The sequence below is a fragment of the Arvicanthis niloticus genome, chromosome 16, assembly GCF_011762505.2.
Source record: "Arvicanthis niloticus isolate mArvNil1 chromosome 16, mArvNil1.pat.X, whole genome shotgun sequence".
Lineage (NCBI taxonomy): Eukaryota > Metazoa > Chordata > Mammalia > Rodentia > Muridae > Arvicanthis > Arvicanthis niloticus.
In genome coordinates this window covers 5536404-5546206 of record NC_047673.1, presented here as the reverse complement: position 1 = coordinate 5546206, position 9803 = coordinate 5536404, and the positions used below count along the sequence as shown (strand labels likewise).

Sequence of the window (9803 nt, the reverse complement as noted above, 5' to 3'; positions counted from 1 at the left end):
TGTGCACTGTATGTAGCTGAATGCACTACTGTTTCCTGGGATTTGTGTCACCTCAAGTATCTGTGTGACACACTTACTACACCATGATGCCAGGAGGGCTGCATCGGCTCCAGAAGGCAACCAGCTTCAGCTCCATTTTCAGGGACCACTGTGTCTTGCATTTGTGAGGTCAGTGACTGCTGTCCTTATGTGGCTCAGACTCCATGTCCTCTGGCCACTGCTCTCTCACCCTCATCTTGGAGGCAGGCTGAGATTTGCCCTTACAGGGTCTCCAAGCCCTGTGCTGTGCCTGGTGTGCAGTTCAGCAAGTGTCGCGGTGAATTGGTAGATGCTATGACTATGTGTGACAGATTTGCATTAATGAAGAGACTGAAAGTGGTTCATCACTTTGACTTCAGGATGTGCCTTGCCTCTGCATGGGTTTTGTTTATAAGCCTTGTGTTGTATTGAAAGGGACCAATGCCCAAGGCTACAGGTGATGGGAAATACTAGGAGATGTGTTGAGTTTCTAAGCATTGGGGTCTGCAGGCTAGAGCCCCAGCACAGCCTTTCCTTACCATTTGACCTAATTCTGCCTGTTGAGTTTCTTTCAGCTAAACACATACAAGGGACTGAGAGATGGGTCAGCAGGTAAAGCTCTTGAGAAATGAGCTCATCTGAGGACCCACGTCTGTTCTCTGGAACTTAGCTTAAAGACACAAAACCAAAGTGAGTGTGTTTGTGCATGCCTATAACCAACAATAAATGGGTGTGGTGGTTATGCATGCCTATAACCAAACAAAATGGCTGTGGTTGTGCATGCCTGTAATCCCAGTGCTGGTGGAAGACAGGCAGATGCCTGAAGTTTGCTGGCCAGCTTGTCTAATAGAAGCAGGCAAGCTCCAGGAAAGTGGGAGAGACTTCATTGCAATAAAACAAAGGAAGATGCTTAAGTTTAACATCTGGCCTCAATGCAGTCATACATGCACAAACCACACACACACACACACATACATACACACATGCACACACATACACACACATACACACATGCACACACATACACACATACACACACATACACACATGCACACACATACACACATGCACACACATGCACACACATACACACACATACACACACACACACATGCACACACATACACACACATACACACATGCACACACATACATACACACACATTCACATACACACATACATATACACATACACACACATACACATACATACACATGCACACACATACATGCACACACACATACATACTTGCACACACATACACATTTGCACACACATATATGCACATACATACACACATGCACACACATACACACACTTCTTCTCACCTGAGACCTTGCTCTATAATGCATGTGTTGGTGGTGGCCCCAGGATAGGGCGGGAAGAGCTTCCTCTGAATCAGTTTCCCCAGTCAACTGGATCACAGACCTAGATTTACTGAGTTCTGTTGAGTATTCTTTTCTACGTAGCTAAGGTTCTTTGTGACTTCTTATTTGTTTCAACCTGGCATCATTTTAGGTTGCTATTGTGCATACTGTGTTTTTCTTTGCTTCATATAATGCCTTGATACATATTTTAAAAATAAGTCAATATTCAGAAACAGTGACAAAAAATTTTGAACTGGTGCTTCTTACTTAAAATCCCGGCAATCACCCAGATACCCAGCCCTATCAGCACAAAGTCTTGCTCTCAAATTTAACATTTCTTTTCCTTTGAGGCGTATCTGCTGTACACTTAATTACCAATAATTGCCCACCAGGTGGAATAGTACAAGAAGTAGATATCAATAATTAGTAATTGTGTAAGACGACTCTCCCCCCCCCCCACCTTTGGGGAGATTTATTTCCGCTGTCATTCTCAAGCACGGCCCTTGAAATACGAGATAATGGATTTTTATTGATTTTCAGCTGAACATTGAAGATGTACAAAATACATTCCCATAACTTTGATGACCATGAGCTTGAGGACATATTGATTGGAGAGACGTGATACATTTGTTTGTTTAGAATATGATCGTTATGAAAGGCAGGGTGCTCGACTGCAGATAGATATGGTACAGTGCACTGGGAAAGGAAGTGGGCAGATGGACTGTATTCAGAGCCGTGTCCAGGGCGTTCAGAGCTCCCTGCAGGGCCCTGCCTCCTGAGCCCTTGGACCAGGTCAGGAGTATCCCAGCAGTCTCCATCTAAAGTGTGCACGAAGGAACCACCACACGTGCATGTGTACTGTGTGCATGTGTGTGAGTGCGTATGTGTGCGTGTTTATGTGCTTGCTTATGCGAGTGTGTGCATGTGTGTCTGTGTGGGTGTTTGTGTATGTGTGGGTCTGTGTGTGTACACACGTGTGTGCCTGTGTCTATGTGTGTGTGTGAGGTGTCTTTGTGTACATGTGTGTGCATTCATATGTATGTGCAAGGAAGGCTTGGAAGAGTTCAAGGTCTGGTTTTCTCAACAGTTAGCCAAGTGGGTTTGTGAGCAGGGCTACTCTCAGGGAAAGTATTCTTCCCAATGAGCAGCAACAAGCCAGTGCCTCTAAGACTCCTCAATAAAGATTCCTCTTTTCTCTCCGGGAAGAGAGAGCTCTGCAAAGTTCATTCAGATGCAAATGGTGTTAGTGAAAAACGAAGGGTTAATTTATTTCTCAGAGTCCCTCTCAGGACAGATGAAATAACCTGGACCTCAGCAACGTCAATCCAGTTACAGCAGCCATCTTAGAAAGTAAATCAGTCAGAAGCAGTCTATCCAAAAACAGCTGTCTGTCTATTGATCTAGGGTTCTGAAATCAGGAACCTGACAGCTCCCAGCCAGTGTGGCTGCTTCTGCTGGTCCTACCAGAAGTTGGATCAGTTTTAAACCAGGTCCTAATGGCCCCGTTCCTGGTAGTGCCCTCACAGGGTAGAGGAAGGGCCCAGATGCCTCCTTCTTGCCTTTTATCTGTAATAGATAAGAACAAGTATAAAAAGAGAATTTTAGAAAGCTCACAGGGCCGCTGTCTGTATACTTGGCACAAGTGTGTGAAAGTATGTGAAGTTAGACAATGTCTGCTCCCTTTATATGAGAGGATATGAGCAAGTCCTGAAAATCAATACAGACAGAGTATCCAGTAGACAGAATGAAAAACAGTATGGTTCCCATGGTAAGGGTCCATCCCCATGGCTACTAAACACACGGGAAGGGGAGAGCCACTTCAGCATCAGGCAGAAAGTACATTTGGTACCTGTGCTTCTAGGGGAGATTTTCTAACAAGTGAGTGGTCTGTGTCTTCATACTGGCTTTCTACCTCTGATTGGCTGGCTATGTGCTTAAAGCAAACCTTACATTTTAATGTACAAGTTAAGAGACTTGCTCCAGAGAGGCGTATGCTGTAGCCCATAGCCTCGACCTGATTTTGTAATATGTAAGTTGAAGCTGTGTGGTATAATTCTTAGCCTAAACAACAGTCTGATTTGGGTTTGAACACAAGGATTCAGAAAAGGAAAGTTCACAGCCGGTTTTTCAAAGAAACGATCTTGCAGCCACACAGGTACCAGAGTCTTCACACCCCAGCGGTAGGAGCATTGGCAGAAGTGCGGAAATAACCCACTCTTGAATTTTAAATTATAGCCATATTTCTTTCTGGTGCTGAAATTATACTTTCAAAGAGTCCCAATGTTTCTAAGAATAATTCATTAATAGAAGAAAAGGAAAGTGCAAAAAAAACCCAAAATAGAAGGTGATTATCTGGTATTTTTATGGGAGAAAGTGACATGAATATTGTCAAAGAATGTGTGTTTAAGAGCAAAGTTGTATTTAAAAATTAATCACTGATCTTTTCCAATTGTGTCTGTGGTCCCCATCAAGTGTGTCCTTTGTCTCTACAACTGGAGGACCCAGCCTTCCTGACTCTCAGCAGTGCCAAGACTCAGTGTGTTCAGAGCCAGCCCAGCAGGGTTCAGATAGACATGGGCTCAGGGTGAAGCCTGTGAAACCTGTCAGCCACTGTCCTAGCATGAATCTTGTCTCACTATATGGAGATAGGAAAAGATTCATGTGAGGCCCTTTGCGGACGATCTCTGTGACAAGTTGCTGTCTAAGCGACTTCTCATACTCTGTGTCTCAGGCTCCTGTGCCCTAGGGGACTCTGGGGCTGCAGTCTAAGTTGGTTCATTACCAAAGAGGAAACTGAGGCACAGAGATTCCAGAGATTTGCTTGGTGATGGTGTCACAATCATTTCTCCTATGTCAGTGCCAGTCTTTGTTTCCTATGGACTCAGCAGACAAGGCAATGGGTGTCCAGGAAGGGGACAAGCCTTGTTGAGTCAGGAGAGGCAAAGCTTCCCAGAATACACTCTGCTTGTTCGAGGCTGAGTTTCATGATGTAGTGCTTGCCTTGCCTGGAGCTCACTCTGTAGATGTTTCTGACCTTGAACTTAGAGATCCATCTGCCTCTGCCCAAGTGCTGGGATTAAAGGCATGCAGAACACTTTTTTTTTTTTTTTTTTTTAAATAGAGAATTAGGAAGCCAGTCTGAAAACATGAGCACACCCACCTCATAGCCTCTATTCCAGAATGATGTGGAACAATCTGAAAACCATCAGAATCTAGCCTAACATAATAACGAAGTATGTTTGGAAACATAAAATACCATCTCAGAGGAATATTGCCAAGAAATCCAGCTCATAGCTAAAGCTGGGAAATTAAAACAATTCCCCCGCGCTCAGCTGCTGGACCTAAGGCTGCAGGAGGATTGAGATGACACCATTAAATAAAAACTGTCTTCATCTGCATTAAATCTCTCCAGCCCTGTGTCTTCTTATGCCCCCTAAGGGCACACCTGGAAGCAACCCACAGGCCTCCCTGTGTTGCGGTAAATCTCCAACTCCAATAACCCTATGCAAAAACAAACAAACAAACAAACAAAACCCCCCAAAACAGAACAATGACAACCACCACAACAAAACAACTCAGTTATAGCATTTATAAGCTGCACACCTAGATTGGGCAGATTTTCCACTACACTGCTCTATTCCCCAGCTATGAGATTCCCTTGCTGCTTACAGTTTCTCTGAGCCATAAGGTTCTGCTCCATATTCCTTCCATCTCTTCTTTTTCCATCTCCTCCTCCTCTTCCTTCATTTCTGCTCTTCCCCGATTCTCTAAAACCTCCAGTCCCACCTTTCCCTCCCACTGCCCGATCACAGGCTCTAGCCTTTATCCAACCAGTAAAATGGGGAGAAGGTTCACATGAAATCACCTGAGAACATGATCTACCCCTCTTGAGGATACAGAATTAACACTAGAGTACAAACAGCACCAGGGCAACCCACAACCCTCCCTGTCCCATGTCTGCTGCACTCTTCTGTGATCGTGAACACCTACTCAGCTGTAGGTGTCATGTGAAATCAAATGTCATGTTATCAGCTTCATATATGGAAACAACACATTGCATCCATGTGCAATGGTTTGTATACACTTGGCCCAAGGAGTTGGGGGGTATGGCCTTGTTGAAGTAGGTGTGTCACTGTGGGCATGGGCTTTAAGACCCTCATCCTAGCTGCCTGGAAGCCAGTATTCTACTAGCAGCCTTCAGATGAAGATGTAGAACTCTCAGCAATTCTTGAACCATGCCTGCCTGGATGCTGCCTTCTTCCCGGCTTGATGATAATGGACTGAACTTCTGAACCTGTAAGCCAGCCTTAGTTAAATATTGTTATTTATAAGACTTGCCTTGGTCATGGTGTCTGTTCAAGGCAGTAAAACCCTAACTAATACACCATGGTCACTCCACTGAGCTAACCCTCTTATGGTCTCCTTATTCCTACTTCCTTGTCTCTCTTGTGGTGTGCAGGTCTCATTTCCTTAAAGGTGGGCGGGGGAGGGGTTCATTGTATTGAGAATCTAAATGATCCTGCTGATTGCAAAGTCTCAGGAGGGCTGTGTGGACTCACTACCCAGGGCCCCTCACCCTTGCTTCACCTGCCTGGTTCCCTGCAACCACACTAGGGAATTTAAAGAATGTCAGGTGATGTCACTTCCTTGTTCCTTCTCTGGAACTACCCAGAGCCCACCTGTATGAGTAGAATGGACCCTTATGGTTTCAGTAAATCGAAGATTTTAGAAACATTGGCTGTCCAGTTTATCTGTTTTTCTTCTTCTTCGGCTTCATATAGATGAGGTAGAGAGAACACTAGCTCAGGTCCCAGGAAATGAGGAGACCTGAGCTCTGGCTGCTGTGTGTAGGAGGCCCAGACCTCCAAGCAGCTGCTTGGCTGCATCCTACCTACACCAGCCACAACTCACCTCTGCAGCTCCCTCCCTCTTACTGAGGTTCAAACTTTCAGACCTGCCTGTAGTCTCTTATGGGAGCTAAGTTGAGTGGTGGTAAATTACTAGTTAATGCATATTTAATTTTTTTCCTCTGGTACCTGGGGGTTGCTAACGTGTGAAGAGCCTGGTCTTTGGTGTGGTTCAGATGTTTGTATATGTCTGAATTCTTCAGGATGCATGATGCTAGAAACCATGAGTAACTTACTCAGAATCTGCCTTCATTTCTTGCTAGAAGATGTGATTTCTACTGCTCTGTGCTCACCACAGCAGGCTACTTATTGTGACATGTCCTGTCCTGGGCATGGGGGTGCCCTTCCAGGCATTCTCTGCTATATGTTGAGGGTTCTCTTATCTCTTTACTTGTTCCTGCTCATCAATGATTGCCCCGTAGACCTTCAGAATGCTCCTCTTCTCTGGCATCTTCCTTTCTGCCCACCTTGTGTCTCATTTCCATGATGTAGACATGGCCTTTGTCTCTTCTTACCTGAGACTTGGAGGCATGGGATAAAAATTTCCCTGGTCTGCTTAGTCATGGTAAAGTCTCTGAGGTTTGATATCTATCCCCTGGGGCCTTCCTTCCAGTTTGATTGGCCTTATCCTGTCATGTCTAAAGTTTTAGATCATGGCCCATGATGGGGTCTCTTTGGGTTGCTGCAACAAAGCAACCAACAACAGAAAATTTATGCCAAGGGAGATTCACTAGCACAAATGGTGTCTGGTGAGAGCCTGATTTGGGGTTCACAGTGACAATCTTGTAGCCGCTCTTCCCCTTGGTAGAAGTGGCATGATGGAAGAAGGCAATGAAACCCTGGGGGTTTCTTTTGTGACTATACTGACCTCATTTTGAGGGCTCTTTTCCATCACCCTTTTGCTCCCATCCCCAAGGTCTCATGCCCAAAACCACATGAGGGTTGGCATTTCAACTCGTGAATTTTGGAAGGACCCAAATATTTAATGCAGTAGGGCCAAGCTCTTCTGATACTTGAGTAATAGAGCAGGACCTGTTAGATTATTTAAAGAGCATCTGTAGAGACAGGAGGAACAGAGAGGCTGGGTCTGCAAGGGAAACTGGGAAATGTAGTCCTTCAGCAAGAAACTACCATTTCTAACTCCAGGGGAATATAAAAAATGCAGAACAGGACATTATTGCTGAGTTCTGTTGAGGAGGGTCTTTGTTGGAGGAGGTAGATCTGGATCCAATGAAGAAGGGTCCTCTGGTCCTGTAGCAGGAGCAGAGTCACAGCTTGATCAGCTGTGATGGGTCAGGTGATTGCTTTCCTGTGTTCCTGAAGAGGCTTGGCAGTGATTATTAGATCACTGTGTGCAGATGATTTGGCTACAAGGTTAAACTGAGAGATTTCTCCAGAAGGTTGAGGGAGGGGGAGGAGCCGAGGTGAGAGAAAGGTGACAAAGTTGATAGTGTGACAGTGGCTGGTTTCATTGTCAGGACTGCTGTACCAAAATGACCTAGCAGAAGCAGTAGAGAGCTACAGGGCATCAAAGGAAGGTGACACGAGAAGACAGAGGGCTGATGTAAAGAACTGTATCTGGCCTGGGTGAAAGGGAAGAAAGGTTCTTTTAGCCAGAGTTTCTCTACAGCATCTAAAGTCTTTTTTTTCTGGTGTATTAAGAACAAATGGAGCTGTTGTAGGGTGGGCTGATTTTAGCTGATCTGAGCTGGTCTGAGATGGTGAGGCAGAGATTAATTGATGCAAATAAGACTTCAGTCCAGCTCGTTAGTTCGAGTCCCACAATCAATGTTCAGACTGTCAAGAAGAGGGATGTGTTGGATGGCCCATGGCACATTAGTCCCTTTTTAGAGGTCACCTGAACTGTTTTCAGGATTTAGGGGATGTTGCTTTCTCAGTAACCTCTTCAAGGCTGGCAGAGGACAAGGAGTGGAGCATCAGTCAGGGACTCAAGAGAGGGTTCATCCAAGGGGCCGTCATAAAACTTGCAGTTGGCAGAAGATACAAAACTTAAGCCAGGAGGTAATAACTGTACGACTCTGTGGGGGATATTAAAAGACAAAAATCACATGAGGAAACTTTTACAGTGTTAACAGGAGTTAAATGCAATTGTACAGCTGGATGGACAAGAGTTCTGAAGAAGGCTAAGGTAACTGTAATCATCTGCTTGTTTCCACCATAAGGAACAATCACCTGGAGGCTTTGGGAAGATGCAGTTAAAATCAGCATCCACGGAACGACCGGGGTGTCTAAGTGACAGTTCCTGTACATATGATGCAATTCGTATATTTGTTTTTAAATATTAACATTATCAGCTATTATTTTATGTACAAAACTGGAGTATCTTAAGTAAAACACAGTCTTTGGTCAGAAACAATTTGATAAAGTAAAACTTTAATAATTTTGGCTGACTTAACAAGGAAGGCTAGAGCCAGCTCCTTATTCCTTCTACGGATGGGCAAATCTCTTAGGTCAGCACATACTGACAGCAGAGAGTATATTTCTTAACATCATTCTATTTTAAAATAGACTGGCTGTGTAGAGGTATCATTTGTAAAGCAAGATAACCAAATCAAACAAGCTATCGACTTTTGGAATTTCCTAGAAATCATCAAGAAGCATCAATACGAAAGCTTGTAGGCTCAAGGCGAGAGAGTTCCAGGTGCTGGCCCTGGAATTCTCTATCTGGGTAGAGAGTATATTTTCTCAAAGCACCACAGATGAGCTTTGAAGAGAATCTCCTTGGTGTAAGTCTTCTCCTCCCAAAGAATCTAAAGACTTGAGATATCACTTAATAGAACAATTTATTGACTCTACAGAGACAGAACTAATTGTCCAAGACACCCCTTGGATATTCTGAACAACTTTCCAAAGCTGTGAGTTGGATGACAGGGTATCAGGCATCCTCCTTTAATGAGGGAACATGGGTGGTTACGGCATAGACTGAAATTAGCTTTTGCTGAGAGGAGGAATTGAGTGCCAGGGTGAAGGGCATGGTCAATTGACCTAGCATGCAGGTTCCATACCTACAGGTAGTAGATAGACCTAGGTACAGAGTTCCTCTGTCCTCAGCATCTTCATATGTCAGTTTGGAAGGCACTGAAGGCAGGATTGAAAGCTAATGAATAGGACAGAAGACATGAACATGGACAGTGAATGGAAGTTTTATCCTCACAGCTGGCTGGAACACCCAGGAGGACAGTGGACATGCTGAGCATAACAGACAAGTCTTGATGCCAGCCAGAAAGTCGGATTCTTGGTTCTTTCACATTGGAGGTCACATCTACAGCAAAGAGAGTATTCTGAGTCTTGAATAGGTAGATGTGTTTAAAGTCACTAGGCAAAAATGAGAAACCCACTGTTACAGGGGTTTGATCATACTGTGAACCCCCAGACTGTGTTATTCACTGGAAAAACTTGTTTCTAGTTCTTGTGTGATTCAGCCCTAGCACACACACAGCTTTAATCCAAGAGCTTTTGGCTTATTAGAAACAGGATTAAATAAAGTCA

General features: G+C 44.4%; 1 long non-coding RNA gene across 1 annotated transcript; it reads right to left on the bottom strand.

Annotated features, from left to right (window-relative positions):
- Positions 1-1895: 1895 nt before the first annotated feature.
- LOC143434586 (uncharacterized) lies at positions 1896-5734 on the bottom strand. Its single transcript, XR_013104195.1, has 2 exons — positions 5056-5734; positions 1896-2952 (listed from the first exon to the last, which is right to left on the bottom strand). It is a non-coding gene; the product is annotated as an uncharacterized LOC143434586 (long non-coding RNA).
- Between the last annotated feature and the right edge of the window lie 4069 nt (positions 5735-9803).